The sequence below is a fragment of the Lolium perenne genome, chromosome 5 (genome assembly GCF_019359855.2).
Source record: "Lolium perenne isolate Kyuss_39 chromosome 5, Kyuss_2.0, whole genome shotgun sequence".
Taxonomy (NCBI): Eukaryota; Viridiplantae; Streptophyta; class Magnoliopsida; order Poales; family Poaceae; genus Lolium; species Lolium perenne.
The window spans coordinates 80,424,377-80,438,077 of record NC_067248.2 but is presented as its reverse complement, the minus strand read 5'-3'; positions in this window follow the sequence as shown (position 1 = coordinate 80,438,077).

Below are 13,701 nucleotides of genomic sequence, written 5' to 3'. Positions count from 1 at the left end.
AAATGCGTGAAATCATCTAGGATAACAAGATAGTATTGAAAACCCGAGATGCTTAATACAGGACTAGTCCATAAATCGCAATGACAAAGCTCAAAAGCAGCAGATGTTCTGGTGGTAGAGGAAGAAAAAGGGAGTCTAGTGTGTTTGCCCAAACGACATGCATTGCAGTGCGTGGGCAAACTTTTATTACAACTGAATTTGAAATATTTGGAGGCGTTGGCCAATGCTTCAGTGCCGGGGTGTCCAAGCCGCTGATGCCACAAAGCTGCAGAGACGGTGGCGAGGAAACAGTGGGACGACTGCACGAAGGGGTAGAGGTCGCCGGTGGAGTTACATCGGTGAATAACCCGTCCCGTTGCCAAATCCTTGATAGAAAAGCCAAAAGGGTCAAATTCAATGGAAACAAAATTATCGCGTGTAAAAGCACGGACAGACACTAGGTTTTTGATGAGTTTTGGAGAGACAAGAATATTAAGAAGGGAGAGAGGGCGAGTGGATGTGCGAAAGTGAACGGAACCAGTGCCGGTGATAGGGAGAGAGGAACCATCACCGACAATGATGTGAGAAGGAAAATTGGGAGGACGAGGTGAGAGGTGTATACCGGAACCGGAGCCCATGTGAGAGGAGGCACCGCTGTCGAAGACCCACTCGCCGCTGTGCCCTGGTTGCGCTTGAAGGGCCATCTGGTTCAGCGCGGCGATGAGGGCCGACTGATCCCACTGCGTCGAAGGAGCAGCCAAGGGGGCGGTCGAGGCGGCAGGGGCGGCGTGGACGGCGAGACCATGGGGCGCGGTCGGAGCAGGCGGACGAGCACCAGGAGCGGCCCCGAGGATGCCAGGACCTGCCCAGGCCTGGAACGTACCAGCGAGTGCCGGTGCGTACGGGTGTGGACGGGCAGACGGAGCGGGCGGTCGTGCCCCCGCGGCGGGAGGGGCGAACGGGGCCGGGGCAGCCGGAGCAGCCCCCTTCTTCTTTTTCTTCTTGCCCTGTCCGGGAGCAGTGGAAGGGCCGGCGTGGGTGGTACCTGCACCGTAGAAGCCCGCTGGCGGCGAGTTGAAGTAGGGGGCGGGGTAGGGTTGGTGTAGGCCGGCATAGGAGTGCCGGCGGCCTGGAGCGCGTGATGAGCCTGGGCGAGGAGCGCATTGTGGGCGACGATGCGAGCGCGACGACCGAGACGCCGCTCCTCCAAGAGCAAGAAGGAGCGGAGCTTGATGAAGTTGGGCAGACGACCGCGCGTCATGTGCGGGACGGCGTGCTGCAGCTGCTCGTTGAGGCCGCGGAGGACGTTGTGGACGAGTTCACGGTCGCGGACGCGAGAGCCAAGGTCGCCGAGCGTGTCCACCATCTCCTTCATCTTGGAGGTGTACTCGACGATGGAGAGGTCGTCTTGGTTGAAGCCGTGGAACTCGTCGCGGAGGTAGGTGGCGCGCGTGTCGCGGTTGTCGCGGAAAACGCTGCGGATGGCGCGCCAGAGGGAGCGGGCGGTGGCGTTGCGGGGCTCCACGATCGCCAGAGTAGAGGGCGTGACCGTGCCGTCGTACCAGGAGACGATGGCGAAGTCGTTGAGCACCCAGTCGGAGGTGCCCTGGGCGGGGGAGCCGTCGATGTGATCCCGGAGCCCGAACTTGGAGAGGGCGGTGAGGAATTGGCGGCTCCAGATGCCGTAGTTCTCCTTCTCGTAATCCAACGTGACGAGGACGTGTTCACGGATGCGGAGAGCCTGCAGCTGAGAGGTGGGGAGAGTTTGAGTTGCGACGGGGATACCGAACTGTTCGAAGGCATCATCATCGGAGTCCGAGGACGAGGAGGCGGAGTTGTAGCCGATCGAGCTCATGGCGGTGAGGGGAGGCGGCGGCGGAAGCTGTAGATGAGATTGGATCTAGGTGTCTGATACCATGAAGGAGCCTAGACTACGAACGGCAGGAGAGGATTCGGTTTGGGGCAACTGATTTCATTGATAGGAATCGTTGCTATATATATAGCCTACAACCAGCACATGCCTTGCACAATAAGAATAGCAAGATCAGGCCGTGATTCAGGTAGAGATATCAACAATATCTAAACAATAACTAGGCTATCTTAGAGTATCTGTTAACACCCAGAACCCGGTCAGACCGGCCGCCACGCCGGCGCGCTCGGTCCCTGGCCCGGTCCAACCGGGCGGTCCGCCGGACCCAACCCGGCACCAACCAGACGACAAGCTGTTGCCAACCGAGAGGGTTACTGCGCGACACTTCCCCCGCCCGGTCAGAACTCGGTTATTGGCCCGGTTTGAACCGGCCAGCCCGGTCCCAGGCCCGATCGACCGGCCCCCCAGACTGGCCGAGTCCAAGTCTGTCTCAACCAGATCTATTCTGGGTCGGTTATTTTCGTACTTTTTCGACCCGAGGTCACCCCGGACGCCTATATAAGTGCTCAGGACGCCCCCAAAGTTGCTTTAGACCACGTTTAAGATAAACCCTAGTTCTTAGTTGTTTGCTCTGCAAAACTATTGAATCCCCTACACCATATTGCTTGATTTGGTGTGGATATGAAAGTCTTGTGTGATCTGCTGTTCCATTGGGAATTAGAAGATTGCAACTTACCGCTTCGTGGTCAGCGGCTACGTGTGCAAGTGTGTGGAGTTGCGAATATCTTGCAGGGTTGAGAGCTCTTGCATTGGCGACAGGGACCCATCGAGAGATCTCGTTGCGTCATACAAGTTATCATCCAGTTCATCATCCACGATTCTCCGTTGTGTTCATCCCGTGATCATCATCACCACCGTTGCTTACTGAGAAGATCGGGCCACCCCTTATCATCTTGGTATCAGATTTCAGCATTTTCTCGGTAAGCCATCCACAATCCACCCCATAGTTGAGTTGTGAGTGTTTTCCTATCCCAAAAAAGCAAAAAATATTAGGGTTAGGGTTTGCCATAGCCTTAGATTGCACTAATTTCGAGTTTTAGTTGCTTTTCGTAGTTGTTTTTGCGTATCTTTTTCTTCCATCTAGTGTTAGGGTTTGTGTTTCTGCTATCATCTAGTTTCAGTTTTTGTTACTCCAAGTCCATATAGCATACACTGTGTTTGTCCAAACCATAGCCACAACCTTTCGATATAAGTGACTAGGAACTTCCCCAGAAGAGACTAGTTTTACCGCTCGACAGGATGCTCATTAGGGTTTTGGTGCTTTGCATTATCTGTTGGCTGTGTTATCAAGGAGTTGAGTCATAAAAAAACAGAAAATTGAAAAGAAGCAAAAAGAGCTACATCGTTGCGTGTTATACAAAAAGAAAATCCAAAATGAAAAGTGAAGTGCTAGTAGAATCAAGTGAAGGCCTAAGTTTTCTTTAACTGCACCCGTAGTTGAGTAATCTTGTGCCTATTCCGTTGAGCTTTGCTAGCGTCTCTCCAGTGCATTGCAACTTTTCATCCATATAGTTGCATTGCCACATTTATCGCCTTGTGTGAGTATCATTGGTTGTCTATACGGTCAGCGCTAGAGCTTGTTATTGGTGCAAATAGGTAGCCCACCTACATCCCCACATATATCCTGCTTTGCCGTGTGATTTGTTCTTATACCCTTGATATTCACTTCGCTACATCCGTGCACTAGTCATCACTACAAGTGGTAAGCAATACTAATTCACTTTGGAGCGGTAAGATTTCCTTTTCTTATCAGTTTTGAGTGAGTTGTGAGAGTACCACCATATGTATTTGTTTTAGTGCACTAACCTACTAACCATGTCTGCTAGTGATGAAAAAATTGTTAACCAGGAGAACAAGAACTCCGCGGATTTGATGACATGGAGGGAGTATGAGGCTCTTCGTAATGAGATGCGATGTGAATTCCGCACTCAGGATGATGAGCTTAGGGGGACTGTTCAGGGGATCTCCCAGAAACTGGATACTACATGTGAGACCGTCACTACGATGAAAGATCAAATGACGGATATCCAGCGCAGTCTTCTAGATTTGCGACTAGCTGTTGAGGATTTGACCCAACAAAAACAACAAGAAGACGACGAAGATCCCGAGCTTCAAGATGACGCACCTAATGCTAATCGTGGTGCAGCACGTGGTAATCGTCCTCGTGATTTTGCTGAACTACGACGTCCAGGTCGTGGGTTTGAGGAAGAAGATGGATTGGGTAAGCCCAAGTTCTCCATACCCAAGTTTGAAGGAGGTGCTGATGTTGACGAACACCTCACTTGGGAGATGAAGATTGAGAAGTTATGGCGCTTACATAATTACACTGAAGATAGGAAGATCAAGCTTGCTTCTTCCGAATTTGATGGCTATGCATTGCGTTGGTGGGATAGATTTGTTAGTGCTCGTGAAGAAGATGGTGAGCCGCCTATTAACACATGGCGTGCAATGAAGGCAGCAATGAATGATCGTTTTGTGCCCACCAATTATTTGCGCAATATATTTGATAAGTTGACCCTATTGAGACAAGGTGTGAAGATTGTTGATGAATATTACATGTAGATGGAGATGCTCATGCAGTGTGGCCGTGTCCGTATCCGTGAGTCACTTGAGATGACAATGACTCATTTTCTCAATGGTTTGAAGTATGATATCAAAGGCATTGTTCGTCATTACAGTTACACCACTATGAATGAGTTGCTACATCATGCAAGAGAAGCTGAATCACAGTTGGCTAACGAAGCTAAGGTTAAAGGCCGTAATACGGGAGCTGGACGCTTCACACCTCGGGCGCCCCATCAACGGCGCCAGCGCCATCTACGCGCTCCGCACCTTATTCTGCTCCGCCTAGCAAACCGGTCTCCAATGTGTCCAACACAAAGAAGTCCGAATCTGCTGCAAGTACGAGTAGTTCTAGCATGTCTACTGCGCGCAACCGCGATATGAATTGCCATACATGTGGTGGCAAGGGTCACTTCAAGAGAGAATGTCCTAACCGCAAGGTCATGATTATTAATGAGGACAATGAGTATGAGACTGGAGATGATGTTGACCCATATGCTTCAGAAGATGATGATTATGACAGTGATGGTGTAGATGCTTATCCGTCTGAAGCTCTCACTATAGTTGTGTCTCAGCGTGCTCTTAATGTGTTGCCTAGTGCATCTACTCAGTGCTGCAATTTGTTCCAAACAAAAGCTTTAGTTGGTCCTGACAAGGCTTGCAAGGTCATTATTGATGGCGGGAGTTGCCGCAATTTAGCAAGCAAAGAGTTGTGTACCAAGATGAAGCTGAAGTATCTACCGCACCCGCATCCATACTATATTCAGTGGTTGAGCGACAATGGTGAGATGAAGGTAAACCACATGGTGCGTGTTGAATTTGCGATTGGACCGTATAAGGATTCCATTGATTTTGATGTGGTTCCTATGATGGTATGTCACCTACTATTGGGTCGGCCTTGGCTCTATGACCGTTCTGTGCAACACAATGGTCGTGCCAATACATATCACTTGGAGTTCAAGGGCAAGAAAATCAATCTACAACCTATGTCACCACAACAAATTGTCAATGAATCTCGTCAGAAAGTTGAAGTAAACTTGGAGGATGCTTCTTTAGATAGGCGAGAGAATTGTAATGTCGTGAGTGATATAACGAAAAGTGAGAGAGTGAATTCCTTAGTCTCATTAGCCACCAAAGAAGATATGAGAGAATTTAGTGAGGATCCTATAGCCATGCCTCTTGTGCTCTTGTACGGGGGTACGGTTTTGGTTTCTAGTGATATGACCCCTCTTCCTCTTGGTGTTTCTAATGTTTTGCAGGAATTTGGCGACGTGTTTCCGAAGGAGGTACCCGCAGGACTACCACCATTGCATGGTATTGAGCATCAAATCGACTTGATCCCCGGAGCTTCGCTACCCAATCGGGCACCATATAGAATGAACCCCGAAGAAACGAAGGAGATACAGAAGCAAGTACAAGCGCTACTCGACAAATGTTATATCCGCATAAGCCTTAGTCCTTCTGCTGTTCCTGTTATTCTAGTTCCTAAGAAAGATGGTACATGGCGTATGTGCGTAGATTGTAGAGGGATAAACAACATTACTATTCGATATCGTCATCCTATTCCCCGTTTAGAGGATATGCTAGATGAATTGAGTGGTGCTGTTGTTTTCTCTAAAATTGATTTGCATAGTAGTTATCATCAAATTAGGATGAATGAAGGGGATGAATGGAAAACAGCCTTTGAAACAAAATTTGGTTTATATGAGTGGTTAGTAATGCCTTTTGGGTTAACTAATGCACCTAGTACTTTCATGAGACTGATGAACCATGTTTTGCATAATTTTATTGGCAAGTTTGTGGTTGTGTACTTTGATGACATATTAATCTACAGCCGCAATGAATCTGATCATACTATACATATTCGGCATGTTTTGCAAGTGTTGCGTGATAATAAACTCTATGGTAATCTTGAGAAGTGAACATTTTGCAAAGATAAGGTCATATTTCTGGGTTATGTTGTCTCTCAGCATGGAGTAGAAGTAGATGTGTCTAAAATTGAAGCTATTCAAAATTGGCCTACTCGCATGAATCTGAGGCAAGTAAGAAGTTTTCATGGTCTAGCTGGGTTTTATAGAAGATTTGTGCCCAAATTTAGTACTATTGCTGCACCTTTGAATGCTTTGACTAAAAAGGGTGTTATAGTTGAGTGGGTGCAGCCCAAGATCATGCTTTTGATGAACTTAAGAGATTGTTAACTTCTGCACCGTTGCTTGCACTTCCTGATTTCAATAAGCAATTTGAGATTGAATGTGATGCTAGTGGTATTGGAATTGGTGGTGTGTTGATGCAAGAGGATCGTCCAATTGCATATTTTTCTGAGAAACTTTCTGGTGCTAAGTTGAACTATCCTATATATGATAAAGAATTGTATGCTTTAATTAGAGTTCTTGAGGTTTGGCAACATTACTTGTGGCCAAAAGAATTAATCATACATTCTGATCATGAAGCTTTAAAATAACTGAAAGCTCAGTCTACTTTGCATAAGCGCCTTGCTAAGTGGGTTGAGTTCATTGAGTCTTTTCCATACATTATTAAGCATAAGAAGGGAAGAGATAATATTGTTGTTGATGCTCTATCTAGGAAGAATATGCTATTAACTCAACTTGATGTTAAAATTCATGGATTTGAAGTACTATGTGATTTGTATGCCACTGATCATGATTTTGCTGAACCATATCGCCTGTGTGCTGTTGGTAAAGCATGGGAAAATATCACATCCATGATGGGTTCTTGTTTAGAGCTAACAAACTATGTGTTCCAGAATCGTCTGTGTGTTTGCTCTTATTGCAGGAATCACATGCTGGTGGTTTGATGGGTCACTTTGGTCGTGAGAAGACGCTACTCATGCTAGCTGACCAATTTTATTGGCCAAAAAGATGAGGCGGGATGTGGACATGTATGTGAAGAGGTGCATTACTTGCAACAAGTCCAAGTCCAAGCTGAAGCCTCACGGTTTGTATACTCCTTTACCGGCACCTACTACACCATGGGAGGATATAAGTATGGATTTTGTGTTGGGTTTGCCGCGTACTAAGAGAGGCCATGATTCTATATTTTTGGTAGTGGACAAATTTTCTAAGATGTCACATTTTATTGTCTGCCACAAGAGCGACGATGCGTCACATATTGCTAACATGTTTTTCAGGGAGATTGTACGACTACATGGTGTCCCGAAGACTATTGTTTCTGATTGTGATGTGAGGTTCATGAGCTACTTCTAGAAGACACTTTGGGGAAAGCTGGGGACAAAGCTACTTTTTAGTACTACTTGTCATCCCCAAACTGATGGTCAAACTGAGGTGGTGAATCGAACCTTGTCACAACTATTGAGATCCATGATAAAGAAGAACCTAAAGGAGTGGGAAGAGTGTTTGCCTCATGTAGAGTTTGCTTACAACAGGGTGGTACATTCTACCACGAAGCTGTGTCCTTTTGAGGTGGTGTATGGTTTCAAACCCATTACTCCACTTGACTTGTTGCCTTTGCCCATACATGAGAGAGTCAATATGGAGGCATCAAAGAGGGCAGATTTTGTACGGAAGATACATGTGAAGACTAAAGAGTTGATAGAAAAGAAAGGCAAGAGAAATGCTGCAAGGATGAACAAGAAGCGCAAGGAGATGTTGTTCAAGCCTGGTGATATGGTCTAGGTACATTTTCGCAAGGATAGGTTTCCAAAGCTGCGGAAGTCCAAGTTGCTTCCTCGTGCTGCTGGTCCTTACAAAGTGCTTGCCAAGATCAATGATAATGCATACTCGATAGATCTTCCACTTGATGAGTTTGGTGTCAGTAATTCTTTCAATGTTGCTGATTTGACACCATATGACAGAGAACACCTTGGAGCGTCAAGGTCGACGCCTTTTGAAGGGGGGGAGATGATGAGGACATCCCTACCACACTACTACCTCCGTCATTACCAACTGAAGATGAAGCTGTTGTGAAGCTCAAGTCCAATGAAGTTCGGATTGGACCTATTACAAGGGCTCGTGCGAAGCTACTTAAACAACAGGTGAACTTGTTCCTAAACGATACTTTGATTGATGACAACTTTATACTGCCTAAGTCTTGTTACTTATGTATGATCAGGTATAAAGAGGAGACAAGCATCGCATGAGGAGGAGAGGAGCAGCTGGACGTGAAGATGGACGTGAAGCTGGACATGGAGCTGCACATGAAGATACCTCATGGACGCGCGAGGGAGGAGCGGGAGGCATGCGCGAGAGGAGACAACACAGTCCAGGCCGGCTGTCGAGGGTACTCCTCGTCAATGCCCTCCGTTAGGGGCTTAGGGTAGATGGAATCCTGTAGGTTGACACGAGACATCGGTTATCAAACAAGCGGGGAAAGCGATTTACCCTGGTTCGGGGCACTCGATGAGGTAAAACCCTTACGTCCTGCCTGTCTTATCTTGATTATGAAAATATCGGGTTACAATGGGGTGCCGAAGGTTCCGACTGTGATCTCGTCGAGAGGCTAAGTGCTATGAAACCCTAGCTCTAGACTTCTGGTGGCTAAAGTTGCTAAGATTGCGTATATCCCTCGGCAGCCCCTCTCCTGGCCCTTATATAGGGGGCTAGGTCTCGAGAGATCTGTCCGGGTACGACTAGGTTACAATGGACCCTAGTTCTAGACTTTCCTTGTATCCTTCGCTTCTTCGTCTTGTTCTTCAAGGAATCTTCTTCGGCACCGACTGCCCACCTTGCCATCGGGTGTCTTCATGGGCCTCCAGTTGGGCCGTACAGGATAGGGCAATAACAGTTACCAAAGGGTAATGCTCACGTCAGTAGCCCCCGAGTGTCTAGCCAAAGATATTTCGGGTAGAGACTAAAGCATTCCTCCACCAAATGTTCTTTTTCCTTGATAATTCTTGTTCTCCTTGTGATAGCATCTTCTTCTTCTATCGGGTGCGCGTCCAGCTCTCCCGATGGGAGTAGCCCCCGAGTATAGGTACGGATGATTGCAATCCGTGCGTAGACTCAAGTTGTGCCACTCGAACGTCTTCTCCTGCCGAAGTTTCCTGTAGGTCTTCATAGGTCATCCAATACATTTGCATCGGGGCTTCAAATTCTGAAAGTTTAATGCGTAAAGTATATTGAGTAGCGCGCCTAGCTTTGCTGGTTAACTGCTGAAGGCAAAACAACGCTACTCTACACAGAATCAAGTCCCCGAGCATGATCCTGGAGTGCAAAAAAGTTCGCCGGGTGCGCAATCAGCGCTCCCGATGGGAGTGGCCCCGAGTATAGGTGTGGATGTTTGTAATCCATACGTGGACTCGAGACAAATGTTCCAACCTTTTCTTTAGACATTCTTTTTGCGCGCTTCCTTGCAACAAAGTCTTCGAGTCCAAATTTATCGGGTGCGCGTGCAGCGCTCCCGATGGGAGTAGCCCCCGAGTCTAGGTGCGGATGTTTGCAATCCGTGCGTAGACTCAAGTTGATCCACTCAATGATTTTAGTTTTTCTTCAGATGCTTTAATCAGGGCCGACGCCTTTCGTGACATCACTGATTATGTCACCACTGCTGTGGTTTGACTGACAAGATGTGACCTGACAAGCCCACCCTACTTCTGCGCGGGCAGTTTTAGGAAATGACCAGTGGTTGCACGTTCATCGAGGCGCCTCCTCGATTTCCGCACATCTTGGGAATAATGGGCCGTCGGTTCCGTTTCCTTCAGAGTGACACGTGTACGACTGGATTTCTTTCCACCTCCCACGATGGCCTTGGAGTTATGGCCACGATTTTTCATCAGCTCATGCTATAAATAAGGGGTCTTCCCATTGTTTTTTACTTTTTACGCGTCCTCACTGCTCATCTTCTTCCTCAGCCCTTTCACCTCTGTCCTTTCTCTCAAAAGCTCTGGTCACCATGGGAAAGAAGAAGAGCACCAGCGCGTCAGGCACGAGCAAGGTCAGCCGTGATTGGAGCGCCTCCACCATTTCGAATCGCGAAGTGAACAGGCTGTGCACCCTCTGCCTCATCTCTTCATCCGACAATGACATCCATATTCCAGGTCCATCTTCTTGCCCAAAGCCCCCTAAGGGATTTACTGTTATGTTCGTCGCCTTTCTGTTCCATGGGATCTCTCTTCCTACCCACGAATTTCTTCGTTCCCTTCTTTTTTTCTATGGGATCCAGCTCTGGCAGCTGACCTCAAATTCCATTCTCCATCTTTCCATCTTCATCACTGTTTGCGAGGCTTTCCTCGGCATCGATCCCCACTGGGGTCTTTGGAGGAAAATCTTCTATGTCAAGTGTCACAATGACAACAATGCCCCCCCGTCGTCGGTGGTGTTGGCTTTGTTGTTATAAATGAGGTTGATTACTTCAACTTACCTATGAAAGAATCTATCCAAGGCTGGTGTAAAAAATGGTTCTATCTGCGAGACACCCCAGCATCCGGGCGGCGCTCCAACCTTCCTCCGTTCGAGGACGTCCTGGTGGCTCAGCCGAAGAAGTCCTGGCGAAACACCCTGTCTCTTGAAGAACGCGCTATAGCTGACAAGCTGTTCGAACAGGTCGTAGACCTAAAGAACACATGAGGCTTAACGATGTGCGGCACTGATACGTCTCCAACGTATCGATAATTTCTTATGTTCCATGCTACTTTATTGATGATACCTACATGTTTTATGCACATTATATGTCATATTTATGCATTTTCTGGAACTAACCTATTAACAAGATGCCGAAGAGCCGATTCTGTTTTCTGCTGTTTTTGGTTTCAGAAATCCTAGTAAAGAAATATTCTCGGAATTGGACGAAACTTTCGCCCAGGGTCCTATTTTTGCACGAAGCTTCCAGAAGACCGAAGAGATAACGAAGTGGGGCCACGAGGCGGCCAGAGGGTAGGGCGGCGCGGCCCAGGCCCTGGCCGCGCCGACCTAGCCTCTGGGCCCCTCGTGTGGCCCCCCGCGTTGACCCTCCGCCTACTTAAAGCCTCCGTCGCGAAACCCCCAGTACCGAGAGCCACGATACGGAAAACCTTACTGAGACGCCGCCGCCGCGAATCCCATCTCGGGGGATTCTGGAGATCGCCTCCGGCACCCTGCCGGAGAGGGGATTCATCTCCCGGAGGACTCTACACCGCCATGGTCGCCTCCGGAGTGATGAGTGAGTAGTTCACCCCTGGACCATGGGTCCATAGCAGTAGCTAGATGGTTGTCTTCTCCTTGTTGTGCTTCATTGTTGGATCTTGTGAGCTGCCTAACATGATCAAGATCATCTATATGTAATTCTATATGTTGTGTTTGTCGGGATCCGATGGATAGAGAGTACTATGATTATGGTGATTATCAATCTATTGTTTATGTGTTGTTTATGATCTTGCATGCTCTCCGTTACTAGTAGAGGCTCTGGCCAAGTTTTTACTCTTAACACCAAGAGGGAGTATTTATGCTCGATAGTGGGTTCATGCCTCCATTGAATCTGGGACAGTGACAGAAAGTTCTAAGGTTGTGGATGTGCTGTTGCCACTAGGGATAAAACATTGATGCTATGTCTAAGGATGTAGTTGTTGATTACATTACGCACCATACTTAATGCAATTGTCTGTTGCTTTGCAACTTAATACTGGAGGGGGTTCGGATGATAACCTGAAGGTGGACTTTTTAGGCATAGATGCAGTTGGATGGCGGTCTATGTACTTTGTCGTAATGCCCAATTAAATCTCACTATATTTATCATATCATGTATATGCATTGTTATGCCTTTCTCTATTTGTCAATTGCCCGACTGTAATTTGTTTACCCAACATGCTTTTATCTTATGGGAGAGACACCTCTAGTGAACTGTGGACCCCGGTCCTATTCTTTACATAGCATACAATCTACTGCAATACTTGTGTTTACTGTTTTCTTTGCAAACATCTTCCACTCGATACGTTTAATCCTTTGTTACAGCAAGCCGGTGAGATTGACAACCTCACTGTGTCGTTGGGGCAAAGTACTTTGGTTTTGTTGTGCAGGTTCCGCGTTGGCGCCGGAATCCCTGGTGTTGCGCCGCATCACATTTCGCGACCATCAACCTTCAACGTGCTTCTTGGCTCCTACTGGTTCGATTAAACCTTGGTTTCTTTCTGAGGGAAAACTTGCCACTGTGCGCATCATACCTTCCTCTTGGGGTTCCCAACGGACGTGTACATCTACGCGCATCAAGCACTTTTTCTGGCGCCGTTGCCGGGGAGATCAAGACACGCTGCAAGGGGAGTCTCCACTTCTCAATCTCTTTACTTTGTTTTTGTCTTGCTTTATTTTATTTACTACTTTGTTTGCTGCACCTAAACAAAACACAAAAAAAATTAGTTGCTAGTTTTACTTTATTTACTGTCTTGCTCTCTATATCAAAAACACAAAAAAATTAGTTACCTGCATTTACTTTATCTAGTTTGCTTTATTTATTGTCCTGCACTCTATATTTAAAATACAAAAAAAAATTTTTTTAGTTACTTTTATTACCATGTCTAGCTCTGAACCTGTTACTTCTTCACCTGAGGACTTAGTTTTTACTTTCAAACAAGGGGATGAGGAGAGTTTTAAGGATGCTTGGTCTAGAATTTTTACTTCTTATCGTAAAACTGAACCTCAAATGACTCTAAGTTTGCTCCTTAGTAATTTTTATTTTGGTCTTATGGTTCGCTATAGATACGCTTTGGACACTTTAGTAGGAGGGGATTTCCTTCATTGTAATGGGGATCAAGCTTTTAATGCCATAAAGAAATTGGTTGCATCCACATGATTCAGCTAATAACTTTGATTCAGCCCTTATTAGCATTTATAATAGATTGAACAATCTCGAGATAAGTACATCTCGCTTAAATGACAATTATCACTGTGTTCGTAATCGTCTTGAACAAGTCTTAGAGAATCCTAAACCTTCATTATGGGACCCTGCTGTTAAAATTGTTATCGGTGATCGAACTCTTCATGCCTACTGCGATATTATGTATGAATTTTGCCTTATGCCTGAAAACATTTATAAATCTTTGAAACTTTGGGGAGTCGATGAAGGGGGAGAAGAAATAACTCTCATTGATAACTCTATTATAATTCCTAAGGGAATAGCTGCAGGTGTACATACAACCATTCATGGAAGAATAATATCCATTGATTATCTTATTATTGAAACAGGAAAAATCATACTCGGAAGATCCTTGCTGAAACTATTGGGAGCAGTCATTGATGTGGGAGAAGGCACTCTGAAATTCACCTCTATACCAGGGGGAAATCATA